Genomic DNA, 26,643 nt, shown 5'->3' on the forward strand with positions numbered 1-26,643 from the left:
TTACAGGATTTTTGGCAGTACCACTCTCATTCACATTTCAAAGGGAAGAAAAGATTATCTCTGATCGTGGGGTTTGGGGTGGGTGGCATTTTAGGCTCATAATCCAAAAACTGTCTTACCAGTAGCCTCTGTCTGGAGCATTTCAGGAATTCGCCAGCAAGGGCCCCCAGATCTGGGGGTAGAACACTGGCTGCGGGATTTGGCTGCTCTGCTCCTGACCAGGGGCGGTCCCCCAGCCCGATCTACTTTTCTCCACTTTTCTTCAGTCTTCCCAGATGGAATCTTAGGAGGTGTGTCTTTTCAAGATCCCTTCTAGCTCTCCAATTCGATAACTGCACTGTTTCTGGAATCAAAAGCTGAGCCAACAACTCATTCTATGGGGAAGTTGGAGCCAGCCCCAGTTCCAGATGGAGAGCTGTCCGATCTAAGCCTGAAGTCCTCAGACGCTTTTCCTTCATGGGTGCATGTGCCTTCCAAGGGTGATTCTGGAAGAATGCTCCAAACTCTCAGGGTCGGAGGGCTTTCCCTGTGAAACTTAGCTCTTCTTTTTGTGTCTTGTGGCTCCCACAAGACTTCACAAATTTGAAGTCGTGGTATAATCTTTGTACTGGAAGACTATAGCCCAAGAATCTTACTGCTCATTCTGTCACCATGGCTGAGTTTTTTTCAAACCAAATCAGTAGGGAAATAAGAATTGTTCAAGCCCACTGGGAGGAGTTTGGGGGAAAAAATTATATCTTTTTTTCCCTAATTGCTAACGGTAGCACCAGTGAGACAGTCTAGCTGCTAGTGACATACTCATCCAAAGAACGTTATTTAAGCTCCAAACCTCGTCTCTGATAGAGACTGATCTTGTCAACTCACTGTCTGGCCGGGGCGCCTGGGTGGCTCAGTTGGTTAAGCATCTGCCTTCGGCCCAGGTCATGATCTCAGGGTCCTGGGATCGAGCCCTGTGTTGGGCTCTTTGCTCATGGGGGAGTCTGCTTCTTTCTCTCCCTCTGTGAATGTGTGCTCTCTCTCTCTTGCTCTCTCTCAAATAAGTAAACCAAATCTCTAAAAACATTACTGTTTGGCATGTAAAGCAAAAGAGCTCTTATTATTTTATAGGTAACCATGACCGGTAGTTCATCTAAAAAACTAGTTGAAGTGGGGGGATCATAAAAAATGTTACATACGCGCCATAAAACATTTGTTATAACTTAAAATATATACCATATTTCACGGATGCTAAGATGCACATGTTTTTACATCAGCACCTCTGCAATCAGCATTGCTTAGTAATTGCTGTCTGCCAGGCAAAATTCAGGATGTCCTGGTCGTTGCTGCTGTAAGTATATTAGTCTGCTATTCAGGGCGCCACCCCTGGACAACTGCAGATCCTCTGTGTTCTTCTTTTTTTTTTTTTTTTTTTTTTTTTTAGATCCTCTGTGTTCTGAGCCACAAACCATTTAAGGGCCCTTTGAGGAAGGAATATGAGTCCTGGCTGTTGTTGGCAAACATTCCCTTGATACCTTCTAGTAAGATCCAGAGAGGGACAGCACTGACACTGGCCGAGTATGTGTGAATATGATGGCTTAAGGGAAGCTACTGAGTTGAAAGGTACAGACTTCTATGACTCTAGAAAGAAAAGGATGTATGTATCAGGCTCTGCATGTCAAGAAGTTTAACCAATTTATTTTCATATATATGTATATTTTAAACACACAAGACTGATAAACAACAAAAATCAATGTCTTCTCCGTCTAAAATAATTTTCTCAAAAAGTATAAAATAAAAATTCTAAGTGATAAGAAACTTTGGTTATAGTTTTGCCTCTATTTTTTCTTTCTTAGTAGTATGCACAAAACAAGGCACATCTTACAATTAATGGTATCTTAGATTCGATGAAATACAGTGAACGGAAATTTGTTCTCTGATCTTCTATGGCATGAGAAGTTTCCCTTGAACATAGGTGGGTGTGCCCCATTGTCTTCCTAACCTTTCTTCTTCTTTTTTATTTTTCTTTCAAGATTTCTTTTTAAGTAATCTCTACACCCAATGTGGGGCTTGAACCTACAACCCCGGGATCAAGGGTTGCACGCTCCACTGACTGAGCCAGCCAGGCACCGTCTTTCTTGCATCTTCTGTAGTTTGCAGCTGCAGCTTCTTTAAAGTGAAGTAAGAACGTAACGCTGGTTAAGAGGAGCAGAGTTCAGAAATACTTAGGAGGTAAGATCGGCACTCATCTATTGATTGGTTGTATGGGCTTAAAGAGAGAAGGAGATAGGATGGTTCCCAGGTTTCTGGTCAAAGGGTTGACAAATTATGACCCAAGGGCCAAATCTGGGGAACCACCTGTTTTTGTAAATAAAGTTTTATTGAAACACTGCCATACTATTCCTTAGGTACTGTCGATGACTGCTCTCACACTACCACAGAATTGAGTTGTTGTGACAGAGAACACACGGCCTAAGGCCTACAGTGAGTATTTTCTGGACCTTTACAGAAAAAGGCTGCCAACCCTTGCATTAGGAGAGTGGTGGTGTCCTCGAATTAGTATAAAAGATATGAGAGGAAGACAGATTTATAGGGAAAGGGGACGGGTTTGCTATGTTGGGCTTCTCTTCTAGGTGGGTTTACGGGTGAGTGAGCAATGTATTTGTTTAAAGAGAAATCCCAACTTCAGTAAAACAAAGAACTGAGCTGAAGGCAAAGATATTTTTAATGGTCTGGGAGGAGCGTGTTAACACAGAGACAGATACTCTTGGCTCTGGTTCGGAACTAGAAGCAGGGGAGAGAGAAAACCTGGTATCAAAGGGTTTCCTTCAGCCCCTGTGAGGCATAAAGTGTACCAAAAACATGCGCAGAGCACTTTCTCCAGGAAGACGGGAGACAGAAGTGAGCCCCAGTCGTGCAGATGTGGGAACGGGGAGCATGGTCTCAGCAGCAGCGGCTCGTTGGGGGGCTCAGTGCCAATGGCATGCTCAGTAGAGCTCTGCGATCCAGCGTGAGCTTGATGAATGGGATCTCGTCCACACCCGGAACGTGAAATCTGAACGTTCGTTTCATAGATACTTTATCCTCCGATGGTGAAACTAGAAGCTGTATCTTAGTTGGTTTTAACTTGGCGCCTGGAAAAAAGGAAAGCTAAAAAAGCAACGTGGGAAAGCAATTTGTAAGAAGCAAAATGATCAGTTTAAAGGACTCTTTTGCCTTCCGGTCCCTCGGAGTTAGGGTGTAGGAGTGGATTTTATGCATAACAAAAGGTCAGTCATTTCTGGGCTCCAGAAGGATTACAGAGTTGTCTGATGACGTCAGCCTCCTGCTTCCTGCTGACGAAGGCCTTAATATTACAGAAAGCAGAAAGCGGCTGGGTCTGGGGGAAGAGCTGGCAGACGGGTGGGGGTCGGGGTGGGGAGCGCCAAGGGGGAGTGAAAAGGAGGGGATTTAGGGTGGGGTGGGGGTTAGAAACACGGGGTTTTAATCCTAGTTTGGAAATCGCTTGGAATGTCCGGGGAGGAGAGACCAGTTGGAAAACTAAATAAACGGGCAATTGAAATTCATTAGACAACTTGAGCGAGTTCTGATCAAACAGAGTAGAATTACCTGCATTGTGAAAAATCAAAGAATGCCAGGAAAAAAGAAAACACAGATGAGATAAAGAGATCAACATTAGCCCTCTTCTGGGAAGACTTGCTAGGGTATTAATAACCTGCTGGGGCTTTTGATTTTTGTGACTGCCTCTGAAGGGAACGCTGTTCACTGTGCGATGAGGATTTGCCAAACTGGGTTCACCAGTTCACCCCAGATAAGCGGCTCTGCGCGCCTCAAGGCTCTGTGCTGTCAGGATGGGCGCTGACGGGGAGGGTCCGGATGGACATTTCCGTGGCCCCAGCTCTTTGCAGTGTTTGGATAAGGAAGGCAGTCTGGAGATGAGGGAGGCATCGTGTCTGGGGGGCCGCCGGTGGGGGAGTGGTGTCACGATGTGGGTGCCAGCGCTTATCCCTTGGGCGTCAACGTGGCATTTCTTTCTCGGGCCTGGGCCTCAGAGAGAGTTCTGAATCTTTGAAATGGGAAGGAGATAGAAAGAGAATGAAATACTGAAGCCAGACGTTGTTGTTAGACTTACAGGTGCTGGGCTGGCCTCCTCAAGGTGACCTTTGGACACAGCTTTAGGGAAGTGTGGAGAAATTCTGGGACGCCTGGCAGCCCCCGTGCTTGTGTGTATGTGTGGCATGCTGGCGCGCAATTACGGAGCGTGGGGAAAGGGATTGCATTATTAATATATGAATTATTAATTATTATAATTGCATTTGTCATTTATTGAGCACCAGCCATGCACTGGAAGCTGAGCAGACCTGAAGAGTCCCTGCCCAGTGGGGGGTGACTGAGGTAATTACATTTGAAATAGCTGCATTCACGGGCTCCGCTGCAACTTAGGGCATATACAGGGCGCCTGGCCAGACTTCTGTTCTTTTATCCTCTCTAGAGCCATAGATGCTTTTTTAGATTTGTTTCTGTAAAGATAGGGGATGAGGTATCTGTCAGGATGAAAGATGCTGTGTCAGGTAATTTTAATTAGTGTTTATTACATCTTCCTACTGGCAATACACCAAGTGAGAAAATGTTTCTGTGACAAAACACGTACAGTCGTCGTTTTCTGACCGGCCATCTCGTGCATGAGGGCTGATGGGCAGAAGGGAGTCCACGCGAGAGTGGAAGGACCAAGTTGGTCCTGTTGAGGGATCCCTTCTGGGCTTGCCTAGTCACAAGCATCATCGTGTTTGCGTGGTACGGGTAGCACATTTTGATATTTAATTTTTAACACTGAATGTGTAGAGTCCTAGAATGTTAAGGCTGGAGATGATTTTAGAAATCATCTTGTCAGAGCTGCTCATTTTGCAGATTTAGAAAGCGAGTCTCAGGATGTCACACACTCTGCCCGAGGTTATACATTTGAGGGAGAGCTGGGACTACGCGGGGGTGAGTGTCAAGCCCAGGTCAGGAATCCCACTGCTAGGCCTCCTATTATTTTCTTTAAAGAAAAAGCTACTGTAGAATTGCACTCAGAAATTTGAAAGGAGAAAAAATCAAATTCAAGTCATGAGGGTCATTGCAAGAATGTTCCAAGCGGTTCCTTCTCAGTGACTCCTTTTTCTGCTTTCATTCTGTTCACCCAGCAAAGGGCTCCACCGCAGAAACCATTCCTTACATACAGTGATTCTCCACCAGGGGGAGAATGTCTCCAGGCTCTTCCTCAGGCAGCCTTGTCTCCAAACGCGCAAGTTGTTCCGGGGAAGGGCTGGAGAAGGTTTTAAAGCCTCTGTCCACCCAAGTGGAATCAATCCATCCGCTCTTCCTTAGGCAGCCTTGTCTCCAAACTCGCAAGTTGTTCCGGGAAGGGCTGGAGAAGGTTTTAAAGCCTCTGTCCACCCAAGTGGAATCAATCCATCCAGAACAGAAGATTTCCCGCCTGTTTTGTTGGGGAGGTGGTCAGAGGCCATGGGTGTCAGGGCTCTGCGGTGTGACTCCTTCGGGACAGCAACTTCAGCAGTGTTCCCCAAAGGCTCAAGAAAGCACATGGAATCCAGCCATGTTGGGTCTGAACCCCTGCCAATCATTCTGGGGCCCCTGATTACAAACTGTTACAAACTTGATGCCTTGAGCAGTGTTGATGATGTAGGAAAGATGTTAGGGTTTGGAGCTGATGGCCAAGAAACAATTCTTGATATGTCTTTGGTGTAAAAAGGTGGTTTTATTAAAGCACAGGGATAGGACTTGTGGGCAGAAAGAGCTGTGCTGGGGTCACGAGGAGCGGCGATTATATACATTCAAGTTGGGAGGCGGTTAGGGATAGCGTTAAGTCTCCAGGAACTTCGGAAGCAAGGTTCTCAGGATCCTGAGGGGGCTAGCTGTTTTTAGGAAAAGGTCATTTATTACTGTCTAATAAAACCTTAGTCAAGACACCCTTCAGACATATATCGGTGGGTCCTATGATTGGAGGATGACTGCCAACATATATCTTGTGGGATAGAGATAAAGGAAGTTTCCAAAGGTATTTTTTATATGTTAAAGTAAACGTCCAGGACCTGGGGGTCGGGCTAAGATTACCTTTTGCCCTTAGCAAAATAATAACATTGAGGCAGCTGAGTTCCTAGGGGAATGTCACTCAGCCTGTTTATAGGACTTGTCGATGGGCTGTAAGTAGTAAGGAAATTTAATTTTTCTTTTGCCTCTGTTTCCCACATCATAGACACTCTGTATTCCCATTAGTCTTAATGAACACTCTGCTGGGGATAGTGGACATTTACATATTTCCTCTTCCTAAAGGACTATCGGGGGACCTTTTAATAAAACATATTCAGCCTCCGGTAAATGAGTTATTTATTTACAATGAAAATTATAACATGGGAATATTGCCTATAGCAGGGCTTCGCCGTTCATCTCTGGGAACACTCTGCATATGTTTCTAGACTCCATCTTCCAGGTAAAGAAGCTCTGCATTGAACTGCTCATGTAAACCTGGAAATATTTATGTTGGAGGTTCAGATCCAAAACCAAGCCTCCAATTTCTTTGCACTTGAGTACTGTTTGTTTTTCCCAGCTAGATTTTAAAATCTTAGCTTGCCTGAACGCCAGGCTCACGTCTGCCATCTTGAATGCCTGCTCCTTTACGCACACTGCGCCTCCTCACCATCGCCAGCTAAGGCTCTCCTAACGTGGGCGTATAAATGACCACGTTGCCATCTATTTTTGTAAATGCTTTGGCATTCACACCACATATACATTTTATTGAATTTCCCTGTATTATGGCTTTTCCACTGGGGATTAAGAGGCTAATTCAGAGCCCTGTGATTGCAGGAAGATGTGTGAGGAAAGCAACAGGGATACCATTCTATGAGGTCCGCTGGGCCCAAACAAGGAATCCATATGTTTCCATTTCCCTAATAGGCAGAGAAAATAAAAAACAAAGAGGCCTAGAGACACACACCTGCATAAGCAGTAGAGCAGAAGTAACCTATAAACACATGAAAAGCAGCTCTCCAACAATTCCATCTGCATTTTATTGAAAGAAACCTTTGAAAAGGAGAGAGAGAAGGTACAACTTACAAGAACCGTGGTATAAATCCTGCCACAGTGCCAATTGCTAAAAGCACTGGAGCCTGGGAAGGAGGGAGAAATCCATTCATTCATCGCCCCCAGAAAATAGGCATCCAGGCCAGCGGCATACCTCATGCGCCCCGAGGGATTTACACCTCTGACTGACTGATTGCATGAATCACCTTGGATTGATTGCTTCTCTATAGAATGTTCCTTTACAGCGTATATGCTTTCTCATTGCAGAACTCAGCTCAATTCCATTCTGCCAAGCCTCTTTGGGACACTTTGCATGAGAGATGCGGGAGAAGGGAATGTTTTGTTTGTCGGTTTCTCTGGTACATTTCAAGACTGATTTACTCTTAAGCTGGGCGCAGAGGGAAATTCCATCATTCCCACAGCAAGTGAATCCCAAATCAAGTGGCCTCCTCCCTGTTTCTACAAAGGAGCCTGCATTTTTCTCTTTTGCATGTTGTTGCCACCTTTTAAAAAATCCTTCATGGGCACATATGTATCTTTTTTCTTTCTTCTCCTCTCCCTTCTCTCTCTCTCTCTCTTTTTTCTCCCCCATGGGAAAATAATTTTGTTCATTGGATGTATCATTTAGTGCGGTTGGTATTAATGGTGTGCTCAGGATAGCTGGGTTCCAAGGTTTATGTTTCTCTCACTTTATCCACTTTGCCTCGCTTTTCCTGAGACATCTGGTTTCTCTGGGGGGGGGGGTGGCTGTCCAACTGTTTCAGCCTTTTAAGGGTTTTGATCGCAGTAGTTATTTTGCTCATCGTCATCCGCAGTCCTGGCGAACATGCTCAGGCCACCGAAGACGTCTTTGGAAAACCTTTTCAGATCATCTGAACTGGCCATATTGGCCCAAAGATTTGTGAGAAATCAGGGTTGGAGAAAGTCCCGGGGTCTCTCCCGCGGAATACCGCCGCAGCCCCGCTTGGTCTCCCGCCGAGCTCCTTGGCATGTTTATGCCCGTGACGTGCACTAGGGGGCGCTCCAGGCTCGCGCACGGGAGGGAGGACGCCCGGCCCGCGGGGCAGCAGTGACCAGCCCCAACTCGGCCAGCACCGCAGCAAGCCCTGCACTGCGTGTCTGGGTGTCTCAGGGGTAGCTGCTTCCCACCGCCTTTTCTCAGGTTCCACCCATGCGGACCTGCCAGGAGCCCTGCAGGATTGAGGAGCGCGTGGGCTGAAGCTGGTGTGAGGCCTGTTAGCAAATGTTGGTGTGGCTCAGCACCTGCAGAACCCCTCTTCAGTTCCTTTATCCACGTATTAGTGTGGGACACTTCTGCCACCTCTAGTGACTTAGTTTGACAGTAGGAAGGAATTACAGTTTTTATGAATGAATGAATGAATGAATGAATGAACCTAAGAGCCTGCTCTGTGGGCCGCAGCCATGGGGGAGTAAGGCCTGCTCCGCCTGGCCCGAACACTGGTAGTTGAGCCTGTTCTCCAAACTAAAAGTCTTGAACAGGTTGCTTCGTCTCCCTGAGTCTCTGAACCTCAGTTGTCTTCTCTGTAAAATGGGAACAGTAATGCGGCTGTGAAGGACAATTCAGACTCTGTCCTCGGGGCCTCCTTGTCTCCTTCCTTTGTTTTCATGACGCTCTCCTGATTTTTTTTTCTTTTATTCTCTTCCTTAAAAAAATGAGGTATCATTGACATATAACTCTCCTGGTTTTCTCTTTCACAAGCTTTGAAAGTCTCCTTTGTGGATTTTCTCCCTTTCTATAGTTTATTAAACATTGGTGTCTCCTGGGTTCTGTCCAAACCCATTTTTTTTTTTTGTTTGTGGTGGCTGTTTTAAGCAGTGCTGAGTGCTTTCCCTGGCTAACACCGCCCACCAGGATTGAGCTTAACCAGTGAGTTCCCTGATCCCCGGGCACTCTTCTAGCCTGGTTCCAGGCTCCAGAGCCAGAGGTCAGCACTGCTGCACGTGTCCACACAGACCTCCAGAGCATATTCCACAGGCTCCAACCTGACTTGATGGCCACCTCCTTCTCTGACTCCCTGCCCCTGCTCCAGAATTTCCACCTTTCCAAATGACATCATTTCTACCAGGCTTTTCTAAGGTGGACCCTGGGAATCATGCTTGACTCCTCCCTCCCATTGGCCATGGGTCACCAAGATCTGTTGATTTTCCTAACCCACTCTCCATCTGTAACCCTTCACCAGCTCCCTCCAGCCACCCAGGGTGTGGCTCTCCTCCCCCTCACTCACCCCTGCTTTCCCTGCCTCCAGCCTCCTTGCTCCCTGCCACCCTTCCACCCCTCTCCTACTGCAGTCAGAAAGATCTTTCTCCAATGTGGATGTTAACCTGCTGTGATCTTTGTGATAAAAGAGGAGCTCCTTGCCTGGAACACCAGTCTTGTGAACACCAGCCCCTGCTGACCCTGTTCCACCACTCCATAGCAGCAATCTGACTCCTCTGAGCTCAGCTCTCTTAGCTGACTCAGTCACACATTGGCCCTCATGACTGGGCTCAGGGTCACCACCATCAGGTTGCTTCCTCAGCCGACCTCTGTCCCCATCTGGGCATGGAGAAGGGGCCCTTCTGTCATTGTATCTGTCACACTGTTTTCCAGTTTTTCTTTCTCCCGGCGTGGGTAGCGTCGGCATTCTGACGTCGTTCATTCCTGTGGCCCAGTACAGTGCCAGGCACACACTAGGTGCTCAGAAGCTGTTGGCTGAGGGTGTAAAGAATGACTGGAGGGGAAGGACCCTGCCAATCGTGAAACACAGTGCAACTGGAAGCCTACCGTTGTCAGGTGGGGGTGCCTGATGCAAGGGACAGAAAGATGAATTAGACACGGAACTGCCCTCAGTGGAAACACATCTCGAAAACCAGCACACAGTGCAAGGAATGGTTGACGTGCTCTTACTCAGATTTTCAGATCCTGCTGAAGATCTGCGTCATGGCGCCCGCTTCCCTGTTTGCCTCTGCTCAAGTCTGTTTCATGCCTGAGAGCCACTGAGGGGCCTTCTGCTTCTCATGGCTCAGCCTCGTCTCTCAAAGGACACGAGGGGCTTCATTTACTTTAAGTGGCCCAGAGTGCTTTGCTCAGGGACACCCAACGTGGTTAGCAGATACTTCGGCAGAAGAGAACACAAAAAGTAGAAAGGAAGCTCATAAATTCCTTGGAGACTTTGAACCTGGAGACAGGTGGGAGATGGGGAGAGACTTGGACGTGCAGGTGCCCTTTCTGTTCAGCTGTGGACTCAGGACGGAAGAGATGCTGGCAAGTCTGAACGACAGGAGATACATGGTGGCCACAGGCGCCTTCCGCTCTTGTACCCTTGGCTCTATGGGGGCTGATTTGTTTTTGCTAAAGGGTATGATGCAAGGTCATCATGCAAAAGGGTTGGTGGGCGGTGTGGTTTCCACACAGAGGCTCACGGCCACAACATTTGTAAAACAAGTGACTAGGAGCTTTTTGGCTGTGTAGAAACTTCTCTTACCCCACTCCCTAGATGTGTGTAGTCTCAATCCCATTCCATTCGGAGTTGATTTTCTGGCAATGTCTCCCACGTGGCATGGTATCATCGATAGTTCAAGACTTTTCTTTATGCTCAGGTTCTTTTAATCACAGCCAAGGGTCCCCTAGTTCACCAGGATCGATATTCTGACAGGATGCAATCCATCAGTTTGGGCGGCCGGCCGAGGGAAGGGCTCTGAGCACGATGGTGGCCAGGATGGGTGGCCTCGGCTGTGCCGGGCTGAAGCCTGTGTCGCCTCACCAGGTTCAGTCAGCAGGGCCCGCTGGGCTGGTGAGAAGCCGGGGATGCCGTTAAGTGATGCCCAGTCCCTGGGGCTCAGGGAGCTCAGCTCCTTCTGTGTGTACCTGCTGGCTTTGAAGTGCTTCCCACCCATGCTGCTGTGTGCTGAATTGTGAATGTGAACGTGAGTCATTTGGCTTGCAGGTCTCAGCACTCTTGGGTCATCTGGTCCCCCTCCCACTGGGCAGAGTATTCTCCAGAGTGTCTTTCTTCATTTCTGTCCAGCACAGTTATACGAGTCTCACGTAACAGAGTTTCGGCCACTTTCCTTGAGGGGATAATTCCACACACATACACAGTTGGTTTCGGAAAGTCTGTGGCGTTACATGACGGATGCTGCGTGGGGCAGAGAGCATTCCCTGGTTGGGTACTTTGCTCTTCAAACAAAACAAAACAAAACAAAACAAAACAAAACAAAACACCAGTTTTTTTCTTTCTTTTTAAAAATTAAATAAATCGAATTGCCCTGGAAAGCTCCTGGTTCATTCCTAAATATCATTCCTAAATATCGTAGCCTTTTTTTCTTTCTTTTTAAAAACTAAATAAATCGAATTGCCCTGGAAAACTCCTGGTTCATTCCTAAATATCATTCCTAAATATCGTAGCCCTTTCAAGTCTGATGTCTGGATTTTCCTCTAACCCGAGGGTCTTCTACAATTTTAAGTCCCTTTCTAAAAGTGTTTTCCTTAATATTTTACAAGCTGCATTTTGGTGAATTTATGGGGCGGTGGGATTGTTCCTTTTATCTTTACCCCAATCAATCTAAATGTACAGTTACTTGAAATTAGACCGACCTGGGTTGAAATCCAAGAAGTCTTCCTTTCACTGACCGTGTGACCTTGAGGCTTGCTTAACCGCCCCGAGAATCAGGCTCTTCATCGGCCGTGTGGGACTGGTATTATTTCCCTGGGTGGTTGTGCGTATTTAGTGTGATACGTGTTTAGCAGAGAGCTTGGCACATTGCAAGGATACTTCTTAATATTCACTTGCTATCAAAATGGTATTGATAGGCAGACCCGAAGAGGTGTTTAGTTATTCCTCCAGAACCGGGCTGGTATATTCAAGGGGAGAGAGACTCCGAAGTAAGAGTCGGGAGTCCCAGCTCTGCCGCTTACTTCCCTGTCAGCTTGGGGCATCACATCACTTCCCTCAGCCTCATGCCCTCAGCTAGAAACATGGCTGTGGTCAGGATGAAATGAGATGATGTCCATAGAAGCAGGTGGCTCTGTGCTTGGGACTCGGTGGTGCTCCATTTCAAAGAGAGAGGAAAAGCTGTAAAGCTAACGGCTTGTTTCCTCTCTCAGCCCCTTTCACTTCCCCCTTTCCTGTGGATAGAGGCCCCCTAGCAGCACTGCCTTCTATGCGATTCTCACGTAGTCCTCACCACCATCCTGGCAGGTGCTCACCATTTCCAGGTTACTCCTGAGGAAAACGCCCTTGGCCTGTATGTGATAATGTCCCACAGGACATCTCCACCACGTGTCACGCTCCTGAGATGCCCGGATCGGGGGGTTTTCGTGGAAGAGCTTGGAGAGTTTTAAGCAGTTTGAAGGCATTGGGGGGAGAAGGTCTGAAGAAGGTGCTTTAGAAGGTGACCCCCTTTTCCACGGGAGCTGTTTGGCTAAGTGAACTGGTACCTGTAACAGGACGAGAGTCCTGCTGAAACACGGGCCACTTGACTTAACTCTCTGAGGAAGTGGGCTTGGGTAGAAGTCAGGTACGGGAATCTCCGACTATATTCATACTCTTCCCCTCCGCTTCCTCTCAAACCCCGGCTGAGGCCAGACGGGCACTCATTCACATAGAGGTACAGTCGGTGGTGTTTCATGCATAAACCCGGCCACAGGAGCGTTCATTTTAACATCTGAAGGAAACTTCACGTTACAGGAATGTCTAATAAGCGAATCTTAGAAGTGAATTTTAGGCACTCTACAGTGAAAGAAGTATTATTTCAGGCAATGAAACCCTAAAATCACGCCAGCAATTCTAAAGGCTGGCCTCGTAGACATAAATGCATTCTATTCTGAAAGCTTCGACGAGATGCCTGGCAACAGTAAGTATTGGTACTTCGTGAATCCAGGACAGGCTTTTGGGAGAAAGTCCACCGAAGAGAGATTCACTCTGCAGATGGAGAAAGTCAGTGTCATGTCCCAGGCCACCATTTCCAACTGGTGAGCCCTCCTCCACGGGGCTGAGGAACACAGCTCTGGGGGTGAGGGGACCTCTTTTTTTTTTTTTTTTTCCTCTGGGCTGTCAGCTCTAAGACTGCGTTCAGTGGCTTGTGCCAAGTCCTACTCTGGTCCCACCTGTGGCCGGCCCTGCAGGCAGCTGGGGGGGACCTCTTTCCTAGGGTCTTTTCTATGTACACAGTTCAATGTCGTGCTCCGTGGGTTCCACGAAAGCAGTCATGGAGTTCAGAGTAGAGAAGGAATGAGGAAACAGTTCAGCTGATAAAATGGATGGAAGTGGATGGTAGAGTAAAAAGCAAGCATATATGGTAAATTGAATTTCCATTAAAGATGAGCAGGCAATGAAGGGGAAGTCAGGAACGCTGTGATATAAGCATCGAGTAGGACAAGCTGTTGCCCTCTCTGAATAAGAATAACCGGTCTCCTTGATGGCAGGAGGCAATACTGCCAGGGAGGGAACAGAGTGAAGAAAGGGGCCATTACAGACGCACCACTGTCGGCAGAATAGTGGCACCTCAAAAACGCCCATGTCCTAATCCCCAGAATCTGTGAATATGCTATGTCGCATGGCAACGAGGAATTTCGGTTGCTCATCAGCGGACGTTGCAATAGGGAGATTATCCTCGATTATCCAGATGGGCCCAAGGTAATCACGAAGGTCCCCGAAGTGTGGAGGAGGAAGGCTGAAGGTCAGTGTAAGAGAGAGATTGGAAGATGCGACGCTGGCGGCTTTGATGATGGGGGAGGGAGCCGTGAGCCGAGGAATGCAGGCAAGCTCTAGAAGTTCGAAGGCAAGGAAATGGCATGGCCTGCAAAGCCTCCAGACAGTAACGCAGCCCTGCTGACGAGTACCTCCCTTTTAGCCCAGGGAGACCCACTGTAGTCTTCTGGCCTTACAACTGGGAGATGATAAATCCGCATGTTTTGAAGCACTACCTTGGTGGCAATCTGTGACAGTGGTAAAAGGACACTAAGAGACACACACACACGTTCGTGAGCTCACCATTTTGCTCAGGCCCATCGCTGAGAACGCTGACATCAGTTATTGTCATACATGCTCACTGTAAAGTCCTAATTACTTTCACTGAAAAATGGTGGGTCCTCAGATGTTTTGAGCTTTAATGAAATACATAAGACTAACACAAGCCCATTGGTGATATTTCTTTGCTAATTTAGAAGGCACTGGCAGATCCTTGATGTCCCTGGATCCCCATTAAGTACATTGAGAGCCAGTGGGCTGGCCTGCCAGCTCACAGAAGTTTCTGTTGGAAGGGATGCCAGTTGAGCCGACGTGCATGCCATAGAGTCAGCCTCCACACAAGAGTTATAAACACACAGAGAAAGTGGACACTGGGCCCCTTTCCTTGGAGCGCAAGCTCTGAGCAGCCAAGCCCATCATCTCCAGTGTCTCTGGGACGAAGCCACCAAGTGGCAGAGATGTTTACTGAAGCGTTCATCAGACTATCAAGAAGCAGATCCCTGTTTCCAAACACAGGCCTCTGAAAGGGCTTCACTTTAATACATACGCCTTGATTTACGGAGGAGACAGGAACGCATTGATTGGGGCTGGGACTGAGGTCACCCCCCTTCCGCACCCCATGCTAATGCTTTTCCACAGGGGCCACAGGAGCAGCTGTAAGTCCGCAGCAGCCCGCCGTCCACATTCAGCCCTGGTTTTTAAATACACATTTCCTCCTGCGTGAGTGCATTACTGGCTGACCTGTTAATTAGTCCTCTGGTCCTGGGATGTCTTTTACTTACCGGCTAGAATCTCTATTAGCACTCCCACAATGGTAGTCGCTTGTTTTGCCCATTATGTTTTGCTGTGGAAAAAAAAAAAAAAAGCCTAGGTTTGTCGCCATTTCTTTTTAAAGGAAAGGAAAAGAAAAAAAGCACAAACACGGAGTGCAGCTCTGGGTGTCAGCTGTGGCCCATGTTTTGGGAAAACTTGATTAGGTCCAGTGGATGAGCGACTTTCTCTCATGAAGTGATTGTAAAAACTTCTTTTCTTCTGCTAGAGCGTTCCCTCTGGGGACTTGTTGGCAGGGAGAATGCGGTTTCTCAGCAATAATACATTTCAAAGTTATTATGCGCGTGTAGGAAAAATACCGGGATTGGAGAGAATGTTTTCACGACAGGCCAAAGTGCTAAAAAATAACTAAACTGGTGCGATCTGCAGACACAGTCAACATTTCAGAGTTTGAGGGAAGTTGGCTGATTGCAGAACGACTTGCTTGCCCGGGTTGTTGCCTACGATAAGGGGAGTGATTGATGCACTTTTACACCCAGGGACAGAGGGGGCAGAGACAAAACCTTTCCGAGAGAATCATGGTTCTCTACAATTTCTAGAAAGTTTTGCCATGTTTATTTCTCACTGGCATCTGCTTACTATCTCTTTCTTTTTAAGAATGAGATTAATTGCCAAAATCAGTGAATCACCGTGTTACTGGGAGGTCCAAGTGTGGGGTTTTGGGGTGCTTGTTTGAGCAAAGAGAAGGACCTGGCAGAGTGGAAGGACCCTCAGTGAAGGCTCAGTCGATCAGACTCCCCAGGGATGGCATGAGGCCTGTGGTTTGGAAAATGGATGTGTGGGTCCATCCACAGGGTGGGAAAGCAATGGATCCGAATGATTGCTGAGCCAGAAGTCAGGGCGCTGTGTGGCAGAGCCATCCCGTGGAGGGACATCTGAAGGAAAGCTCTCAGGACTTCGCTACCTGGCTGTGGAGTTGGGTCATTGACTCATTTGACCTTTTCTGGGGTCAGGCTGTAAGGTTGGTTAGTTTTATTGACCAGTTCATTAGCTATTGCTGAGGACTTCATTAGTGTCAACCGAGTCAAGGCTGTGCTTAGCAAGAAGGATTAAAACACTCGAGGAGTGGCCTCCTTCTGATTTTCTTTGGCACCAGGGAATTGAATCCTTTGTGGCCTTACGCTCTTGATTCATTTGTTCCCTCATCCATTCATTCATGCGTGCCGGTATGCATTCGTTCAACAAACATTTCCTTTCGCTCCGCAAATCTTGGGTCGCAGTGGCACTCAATTGCTGAGCAGTCTAAACACTTCAGAGAATGGGCTTGCCGTTGAATTAGGTACAAGAGCTTAGCCCAGGAGCAGGAAGAAGACATTCTGAAAGGCATGGAATTATTTGGCTGGTCTCCATTATGTAGGTGCAATGTTTCAGATGGGATTTCAATTAGAAGTGTTGTCAGTGACATTAGGCACTGAACCTTATCCTAAGCACTTTGGATGAACAAAAAAGTTATTGTGACCTAATGAATGGGAACAAGATGTTTCCCCCACCACCGGGGGATGTGATTAAACAGTCATCATCATTAAGAAGGCGTGCAAGGAGCGGGGAATGAGCACCTTCCCTGCTGGGGGGTTGAAATACATTTCTTTCCTTCAGCTCAGTATAATTTAATTTTTCACTGCACCTGTTACCTGATCATGTTCTAGTCTTTTTACCTAGGTGTTTTTTTGGCAGTGGGGGGAGGAGTGAAATGAGGGTATAGGTATATTTGTAGCAATGCATTCTCTGGGGCTAGGCAATACTGAAATCTAACATTTGTGGGGTTTGTATTGGGTTCCAGGGACTGTGTGAGGTCATTGGCTGTCTTTCAACTGGGATATGTATGCCTCTGGGAGTCCGTGGAAACTTTATAGGGCCATGGATAGCTGTAAGGGCCTAGATTTCCTGGAACCCAAGTTCCATACATCCTCTGTGCTAACCCAACTCTACGATGTCTGTCTGTGCTCTGCTAGTTCTTGACTTTCTTTTTCTAATCACCCTTTCCCCACATTACAAAAGAAAAGAATTCCTCTCACTAATCTTGGGTTTTATGATGGTGTATTTTCTCTGGGGATAGAATACCCCCAGGGCAACTCTTAAAAGGGAAAATTTAGTAATGTGTTGCTGTTGAGTGTAGGCTCTCATGAGACCAATGCAAAAAGAGCCTTCTTAAGAAATATTGAAGGAATATTTGCTCACCCACGTTCACTGCAGCATTATTTACAAGTGCTCAGAGGTGGAAGGAACCCGAATGTTCATCAATGGATGCATGGATAAAGAAAATGTGGTATATACATACAATGGAATATTATTCAGTCTTAAAAAAAGAAGGAAATCCTGTCACAGGCTACAACATGGATGAAACTTGAGGACATTATGCTAAGTGAAATAAGCCAGCCACAAATAAATAAATACTGTATATGAGGTACTTAAAGTTAAGTCAGACTTCTAGAAACAGAGTAGAATTATGGTTGTCAGAGGCTGGGGGGAGGGGAAACAGGGAGTTGTTATTTGGTGGGTATAGAGTTTCAGGTTTGCAAGATGAAGAATTTCTAGAGATCTGTGGTATAACAAGGTGAATGTGGTCAACACTGTACAACCGTACACTTTAAAATGGTTAAGATGGGATGTTTTATATAATGTGCTGTTTGCCACAATTGTAAAAAGAAGAAATATGGAGGGGAAGACACCTTATTTCTTCCGGGTGATGAACTCATGGCAAGGCTCTAATCTATTCACCCACCCACCCATGCATCCACTTTGGAATTAGAATCCAGAACAAAGGAAATAGTCTTGGGAGCCTGTAGTAACACACTTGTTGGCGTTAACAAAGTAAAATTGGACTTTTTCTGACTTAAAGTGAGTTTGACTGGATAATTGGTTTGACAATAAGATTTAGTTTTTCTAAACAGGTTAGGTGAGAGACATTTTCCACAAATTGGACTTAAATTCTTAGCTCCAAGATTATGATAAAAACATATTTAAAGTATGCGTCTGATATACTGGAAAACATGTCCTTTACAACTATTAAAATAATGTAATAAACATTTGAGGTATTAATTGAAGGACATGCAAGAGGAAAATCAAATATAGACCATCACTTAGAGACATATTGGTCGTTCCCATGATCTGCCTCTTCATTTAGTAATTTAGCGAAGAGTGGAGAGAAACGTCTTTAAACCTGAAAGAATTTTGCGAATATTTCTTATATATGAACAACATTTCCAAGCATAGCAACAATGATTTGAGGTTAAATTCCATTACTTTGATCAACAGAAAATACAGATGGGGTAGCACCTACTGATAATGGAAGAAGTAAAAGAAAGTTCTTGTCCCTTCTCCCAGTCTGTAGTTACCATGTTTAGCAAGGCAACCCGGTAAGCGCTTATGTTTGTCCTCCTTAACCTGGGGGCTTATCCTTTTGGCCATGAAATGTGAAGGCATTGAGGGAGCCTCTGGCCCACCTAGACTTACGCCTGTTTGTTCAGTAATATTTGGTGCTGGTTGAATGGCAGCGTACCTAGGGCTTATCACCCAGACCCTGCCCGGTTGCTCATGGGCCCGGTTTCTATTCGGAAGCCATTGTTACTAGGGTGCAGAGCAAGAAATCAGATACCAAATCTGAAAGGCAGAATCTAAATCTGGAGGAGCATTCCTAGACACCGCCAGCTTCACTGCACGCTCCCTGGGATCCCGTGCGGGCATGGTGGTCATGAACCCTGGGGCTCCTGGGTTCCAATCCCAGCCCCTCCATTTTCTACCTGTAGATCCCTGGGCATGAGAGGTACACATGTTTGATTCTGCCTTCCTTGTATGGAAGTAAGTGTGATGATTTAGACACGAGGCTAGACTTTCTGGGATTGCCAGGAGTTTGAAGATGTAGGCCGAGAGCATGCTCTAGGTCTAGAATGGTCTAGACTCACGAATTATTTCTCGAATGGTAATTCGGCAACGCAAATGCCACAAACCCACCCATCATCTTGTTTCTTATTTATGTCAGGAAAACAGGGAAACAATGGGGGAGATAGGGATGGGGAAAATGGTAGGTTCTGGGTACAGAGACAGAAAAGGTGTAGAGAACATGCTAGACAGTTATGGTGAGTGCACATGCCAGTGTCTCAGCCATTAGAGGATCGAAGACACATGGGGGTATTTAGAGTAATATCTGGGAACATGAATTCAAGTAATAATAAAAATGGTGCAAAGGTCTTTTTCCCTTGTCTCTTGATGAAAGTTCTTCTTCATCAGTCCCCACATGAAGTTGTGAAGTTGAGGTTTCGTCTTCTTGCCAGAGCCCCAGCCTGGGGCTGTGCAACTTGCATACCCCACAAGGGGGCCTGGCCGAGGAGAAGAGAGGGAGCTGATGGCCAAGCTGCACACCCTGCTGTGGCTCTGAGTTTGCCAGGAGAAAGGCGTACCTCTCCCCATTCCACAAAATCGCCTTCTAGTCTCCCAGTGTAGCTCACTAGACTGTGGCCTGAGCACCTGTCCAGATCTGGGTAGAACCCCCATACATACCAGCAAGGACCCCACTCCTGACCTCCATTTCTGTTGCCCTTAGTTCACTTTGCATCCTTAAATCTCCTTGCTCTCTCCTTTGCTGAAGAATTTGAAGTATTACACATGCTGACGAGCAAGGGATTTGCCATAGACATGTCCTAGGAGGAGTGTGTGGGAAAAGGCCATTCTCAACACACAGTGGTGAGTCAATGCATCATGGGGGAGGGTTTTGTTTTTGTTTTTTGAGGGGCAGACCTTCCTTTTCTGCATTTCCTTGATACTACCAAATGGCTTCTAGAAGACAAGGCCTGTGTCCTAGCCTTAAGTGGGTGTGTTCTCTGTAGACATGGGCAAAAACTTAGGATGAGAAGAATTCTCTAACAAAGGCAATGTGTTTATGTCAGTAGCTTCCTGGAGACTTTGGATCTTTTCTTCTTCGGCTCCTTCTGTTGCTTTTCCATCCGTCTCTCCCTTCTCTTCTTTCCTGGGAGTCCCTGAAGGAATACTGTGGCAGGGTTAGCACTGACATCTTCCACTCTTGGTGAAATGGAAGCCTCCTTTATTTCCACAGTGAACAGATGTGATCAAGAGGGGACTGAACAGTTTTGTGTTCTCTAAGAGATAGACGAAACCCTCTGTTTCCTCCAGTTCCAGTGAATGAAGAAGTTAATGTTAATGAATAAAATTCCGAATTTCAGGTCATATTTTTTATTTTTTTATTTTTAAATAATTCTTTTTTTTTAAAGATTTTATTTATTTATTTGACAGAGAGAGAGACAGCCAGTGAGAGAGGGAACACAAGCAGGGGGAGTGGGAGAGGAAGAAGCAGGCTCATAGCGGAGGAGCCTGATGTGGGGCTCGATCCCATAACGCCGGGATCACGCCCTGAGCCGAAGGCAGACGCTTAACCGCTGTGCCACCCAGGCGCCCCTCAGGTCATATTTTTAAACTGCAGAGAACATCACCTTTGTTCTTACGATCTGTTTAGGTAATGAGGATTTGTTCTGTGAATCAAAAGGTAAACATTTGGCATCCCCAAATTTGTGAGTTTCCATAGCATAGCCCGTGTTCATCTCTGTGCTCCCTTGTTCGTGCTAAGATTGGATTTCATTATTGTATTAACCCTGGGTCCTTACATACTGTTATTCTTAAATCACATGTTAGGGAAGGAGACAACTGCCAACATGCCGAGTGGTATAAAATATAGCTCTATCCTAACCGGAACCTTCTTGGGATGCATAGATAAAGGATTTGGGAAAAAGAGCCTGTGCTGTTCAGGGCTTGTCAGGCAAATCCATGTTCTGTGTAACAGTTGGATGACAGAGTCCCAGGAGAGGTTTCACGGCTGCTGAGCCTTCCCCAAGTGTGACATTGGAAGAGAAGCTGGGCCTGGCTCCTGACCAAAATGGCCGTCCAACTGGCAGCCCCTGAAATCTGCTTCTGGAGGGGACTTCCTGCCTGACCCAGAGGGTCCTGGGGGAGCGTGCACTGCGGGCTCTCGGGCTGAGTTTATTGAGGCTCCCTGGACTGTGAGTAATAAACGTAGTTAACAACCGGGCTGGTCGGTTAGTGACAACCCAGCAGAAATGAAACAGGGTAGGGTGAACTATCGCCAGGAAAAGAAAGCTGTCTAATTTCTATCAATTTTATTGAGCTCTTTGAAACAGAGAATGGATCAGAAAGGCCCCCCACTGCCCACCACCAGCACCCCCACCCTTGGCTGCGTCTCAGGGCAGAAAGAGCTCTTGTGGCTTGTAAGCGTCCGAGCCTGTCACTGAAGGCTCATGAGCTCACGTTCATGGTTGCGACTGCATTCTTAACCTTCAACAGGGGTGGAAAAATCATGATGTTTCCTCCCCATAATGGAGCAATCAAGCTGCAGAGAGTGTGTGTGTTTACGTGTCCCGGAGATTTAGAGGGAGAGCAAATGCACGCATGACTTATATGCAGGCAGGGAGGCAGGCCAGCGAGAAGGAAGCTTAATAGCTATTTAACCATTTTAAAACAAACCATAAAATCATATTGACCAAAGGCCTACTGGGCATTCTCCACATCTGAGCATCATCTAGCAAGGCTGTTTCCCAAACGGAGGATTGTTAGCAAAGCCTCATGCATCGACGTTGTCAGAGTCGGTGGGCTCGACCTAAGCGTGTGATTTCGCGTTGGCCCTTGTTAATAATGCTTACGTAACTTCCTCTGACAGCAGCTGTCTGGGGTTCCTACCATGGAACCTTGAAGTGTTTCATGCTCTGTGCTCTGAGATTCCCTGGGCCCCTGACAGAGGGGTAGCCGGCTGGTCGCGGGAGGGTGATACCCTATCCCTGCCATTAGCACTGGCAGCCTCGAGATACGTGGGAAAGAATTTTCAGAGACACCAGGGTACGGAACGGGCTGTATCTACTTCTCATCTTGGCAGCAGGAGCGCTTCTGAAACAGTTTGTGTTGCACAGAATTGTAGTTTATGGAGGGCATTTTGTTGATTCAGCCATAAAAATGTGACCTACAATATGTTTGTTGAGGGGAATGAGCTCTGCTTCTTTTTTCTGTTGAAGAGTATACTCTTTGTGTTTGAACCCAGCTTCTAAAAGAAGTCTTTTGTGCAATTCTGGTCGTTTTTAACGCTTCTTTATCAGGGACGGAGGACGTGGCTCCTACAGAGTCTTACCGCGCTGTTTAGAACGTGTTAATTTGTAAAATCAGCCGCCAGCGGACGCCCGTGTCTTAGGAATAAGAGTCAAGGTTGGCTGTTGGAGTTGGCCGAACACCGGCCTGGGAAGAGTGGGTTCTAGTCCCTGGAATGTGCCACCTTATTCGGCCAAAGGGTCTTTGCTGATGTGAGTAAGTGAAGGATGTTGACCTGGTGACCTTACCCTGAATTATCTGGGTGGACCCTAAGCGTCATCGCCAGTGTCCTGTAAGAGAGAGGTCGACAAACATCGAGAAGCCGATGTGAAGGTGGAGACAGAGACTGGAGTGCAGTGCTCGCAAAGCAAGGGAAGTGGGCAGGCCCCGGCTCTTCAGGTGGAAGAGGCAAAGAATGGATTCTCTCCCAGAGCCTCTAGAGGGCGCTGCCAGCACCTTAATTTTGACCTAGTGACAATGACTTCAGACCTCTGGCCTCCATAACTGTGAAAGAAATTTCAGTTGTTTTGAGTCTCCAACTTCGTGGTGATTTGCTCCTGCAGCCACAGAACGATACGTGTTCTATTCATTCATCGCGTTTACATGAGGTATCTCTACCTATGTAGGTGTAAGTATCCGCGTAAACATGAATGCAAATTGGTGTCTCTGTGTGTGCTGTGCCTGTGACCGTGACTGTAGGCAGGGCACGCTGCAAGCACTGGAGAGCTGGTCTCCGTAGGAGCTTACCGTCTAGCACCTTGGTTAAGTGCAAGGGTCATGCCAACTTAGGAGCACATCTATGACTTACGAGCTCTGCGATCTTAGACAAGTTGAATAACTTCTTTGGGACTTAGCCAGTTCTTTGAGGATTAAGTGCACTGATTCGTGTGGAAGCAGAGTGTCTGCCCCGAAGTTCTCTCAAATGTCAGACGTACAGTGATGACGGCCCTCTAGATTGCTCGAGCTACAACCAGGCAGAATGGGACATCTACCGTATTTATGGAATGCGCTAAGTGCTTTAAGGAAGAAAGGGAAAGAAATCACTTTTGGTTGGGGGAGTAATGGAAGCATTAAGGACAAGGGGGCATTTAGGTCGAGATTTGGAGGATGGACAGGTTTCCAGCAGGCAAAGATGGGGGAGGTGGGGCCCCTGGAGACCATCTAGGTCAAGGAGACAATGTGGAAAAGGGGGTCGAGTGACGAAAAGCCCAGGATGTGGCCATGGTCTGGAAGGATGATTCGAGGGACGGAGGAGGTCAGGGAGGTAAGACAGGTCAGGATCTGGTAGGGAAGGGTCTTTGAAGACTTAGGATATGCACAGCTCTACACAATACAGCATGACCGATGAAGTCCCAAGTCATTAAGCCCCTTGCTGCAAGCATGAGCCAATTCCTGGCACAGGTTGTTTGTGGAGTGGGAGGGAAAAAGAGTCTTCCACTTGTAGGAATGGCCCGACACTCCCCACCAGTCTTGATAAAGGATGGCTTTGGGCCTGGCAGTTCACGGCCAGGTTTACAGCCATTGGAGTGGCGCCTTCCTTATCTGCCAGGGAATCATTTGGCCCCGCCTTCAACCGTGGCTTTGGAATCTGTGCTGTTTAATGCACGAAAGTCTGCCCATTAAATAGGTAAGTTTTATGCTAGGAGTTCTGGAAAAAGCCACAGAGGATAAGTGGACTTTTTACAAAGCGAAGAGCAAACCCAGCGTCTCTCAGCCGGCTAGCTGCAGGTTGGACTTCTCACCGCAGTCGGCCTCCTGGGATGTGGGTTCTTGCACACGTGGAAGTCAAGGAGGGAAGGCCTTACATATTTAAGGGATTCAAACAGGCAAATGGGGCATGAGAGCCAGTTCTTCTGGGCTGAAGGGATTGGCTCTGGAAAAGCAGCAGCCTACGAGGTGACACGGTGCTTGCCCCTGGAGCTCAGCTGTTTTAGCAAAGGGAGCTATACCTGTATAGTCCTGTCGTTACAGAGAGTAAGACACGGAAGAAGCCTCCCACCTGAAAAGGCATCGATCCTGGGCTACCTGGATAACGTATTGAAATTAGCTTGCTTTATAACCAGTGGGTAGTGTCCCCGGTTGGGTTGAGGTCTCAGAGATGTGGTGGGGGAGGCAGAGGAAGCCAGGCATTGGGGCCCTTACGTGGGAACCCTGAAAAGGAAACATTTGTCTCAAGTCACAGTGGATTCAAAATTCTAAACACAGAATCAGTGGGGTTTCCAGTGAGATGTTTGAGTGGGAGGTAATTTCACTCTTTCTTGCTCAGCTGCAGGTAGGTGATAAAAAAAAAAGGCTTTATTTATGGCGGAGGTGAGACATTTGGAAGAAGAGCAAAGGGAAGTACTTGCAGCGACAGATGAAGATGAATTGGTGACAGTGGGTCTTGGGGAAGCACAGTGGGGGAGAGGGTTAGAGACAGAAGGAAATTCAGGAGATATTTCCAGCTCCTTCTCTCTGTTCTCTTAGCTGTTTATCTTACTTGTGATTTGTTCCTTTCTGGTTCTGAATCTTTCCTTATGGTGGGTTTCCTGTTGATATCAGGGCTGCTAATTCTAGAACAAATCTAGACAGTGTGTGTTATAATACATCGTAAGAACCCAATCTCTTCCAATTTTTAGGATGCCCTCAAACTTTCAAGATAAGAATTTAAAAACTCTTAGCCTTAAATAAACTATTAATACATGCGACAACAATGGATGGAGCTCAAAATAATCACGCTGGGTGAAAGAAGTCAGTGAACAAGAGTCCATATTGTATCATTCCATTCATATAAAACTTCAGAAAATGTGAACTAATCTGTAGTAACAGAAAGATCAGTGGTTGCCTGAGAAATAGGCTGGGAGAAGGGGGGGCTAACACAGGGAAGCGGGGAAGCTTTGGGAGGTAATGAATATATTCACTGTCTTGATTGTGGTGATGGTTTTGTGGATAAAAAAATGTTATCTATTTGCCCAAACTGTACATGGGTGATATTGTATGTCAGTTATAACTCCATCAAGCTATTAAAAAAATCCCAACCTTAGCTTTAGAAGATCAGCTGTTTACACGTGGGGCGAGGCAAGGATCGAGAAACAGCCAGCTGGTCATGATGCAGTGTGGGGAGTGCTAGGGCAGAGCCGCTGTGTGCAGAGGGGCCCCCCAGTGCAGCTTTGGGGGCACAGAGAGCGAGCTCACACATTCCAGGGTGCCTGTGATCTAGGATCGTTTCCCCCTTCTTGCCGAACTCATTGTTCTCTCTGGCCAGGTCCACATTCTCCATGGAAAGAAGGGGAAAAATTCACAAGCCAGAAAGCAGTGCTCTTTGGCCCGGAACCAGTGAGTGACCCTCAGGTCTGCTCCTTTCTGTTTGGTTAGTGCACACGTACAGCCCGCGCGCTCCTGAGACCGTGAACGGGCCTGTGCTGCTGGCCTTTATGCGGTCCCTATGTTTTGTTGAGCCTCTGTGGTTCATGATCTGGGGAATGAGGAAAACAGAAACGAGTCTCTGAAGTTCTTGGTCCCACCGTGACAGACCCTGGTAGAAAACTATGGGCACAGGCATTTGATGTCCTAAGGTTTTTTCATTTGTTTCAAAAATCTTTGTTGAGTAGATATTATGTGCCAAGATCCAGGTTTATAATGAGCAGGAAGGCGGCGAACCAGATGGAAATGGTTTCTCACAGCGCGTGCTGTTTCAAGGCCGCTGACGTGACAAAAAATAACCAGGTGATTACAATACGGACTCTAGAGCGGGCCAGGGAAGAATGGAGAAGACACCTGAGATCTGAGGGGTCAGAGGCAGCTTCTTAGTGCAAGATTCTGAGAAAATACTTAAATTTTTCTTCATGAAAATATGGAAGGCGACCTTTTACAAGGAAAGCAACCGAGTGCCCTAGTAACACTTAAGAACTTGGAACAAAGACACGGAGCAGGGCGGCGTTCACAGGCCGCTGAGGCTGCAGGGAATTCCTGGGAGGACAGGGCCCTCAGGGAGGGCCCAGCGGGCACTGGGCCGAATGACCTAGGGCGACAGTGCGGTAGCCCACCCAGGCAGTACAAATGTCCCAGTGCAACGGAACTGAGACCTCGTGACAAGAAAACGGACGCCCAGGTGACCCAAAGGAGGCAAGAACACACTCTCCCTTCTCCCGCGTGGAATTGCGAAGAAGGCTCAGGAAAACCAAGAGGCTTGGCCAAGATAGGAAATCAACTGTGATAACACGGGCCATAGGGTGTCGTGGAGGAAAAAGGTCACAACTCAGCTGGTCTGTAGATTTGTGATTGACAAGCCGTTGAGCTGGGGAGATGCTCTGTCCAGGGTCCCTCCTGCAAGTGTGGCTACAGGTCACAGCAATAACCGCCCGCCGGACTCAGAGGGGCTCTAGTCGGGAGCTGATGGCACGCTCGGTCTGTTTGCTGATGTGGCTTCCCGTGAGCATCCAGGGCGTTCAGCACGATCCGGGCGGCCCCGGGAGGCCGGTGGGGCTGCCCCCGCGGAGGTGGGTGTTCTACGGTTTTCCACAAGCTGCTTTTTCTGTTATCAGGATGGTCACTCTCTGGCTAATGAAAAACATCTCTCTGGTCCAAACATGACCTTGAGGTTTATCTAAATCGTTTGTTGCTCCGCAGAACAACATATATCAGGAGTGAAATATATGCCAAAAGGCACTTCTAATGTACCATTTATCTTTTCTGTAATTGATTC

General features: G+C 47.2%; 1 long non-coding RNA gene across 1 annotated transcript; it reads left to right on the plus strand.

Annotated features, from left to right (window-relative positions):
• The first annotated feature begins 2,012 nt into the window (after positions 1-2,012).
• LOC121104400 lies at positions 2,013-25,283 on the plus strand. The gene is made up of 3 exons (XR_005836707.1): positions 2,013-2,208; positions 2,385-2,460; positions 25,204-25,283. It is a non-coding gene; the product is annotated as an uncharacterized LOC121104400 (long non-coding RNA).
• Positions 25,284-26,643: the final 1,360 nt, after the last annotated feature.

This window comes from Ursus maritimus, unplaced genomic scaffold (genome assembly GCF_017311325.1).
Source record: "Ursus maritimus isolate PB19 unplaced genomic scaffold, ASM1731132v1 scaffold_1, whole genome shotgun sequence".
In the NCBI taxonomy this organism is placed as follows: Eukaryota; Metazoa; Chordata; class Mammalia; order Carnivora; family Ursidae; genus Ursus; species Ursus maritimus.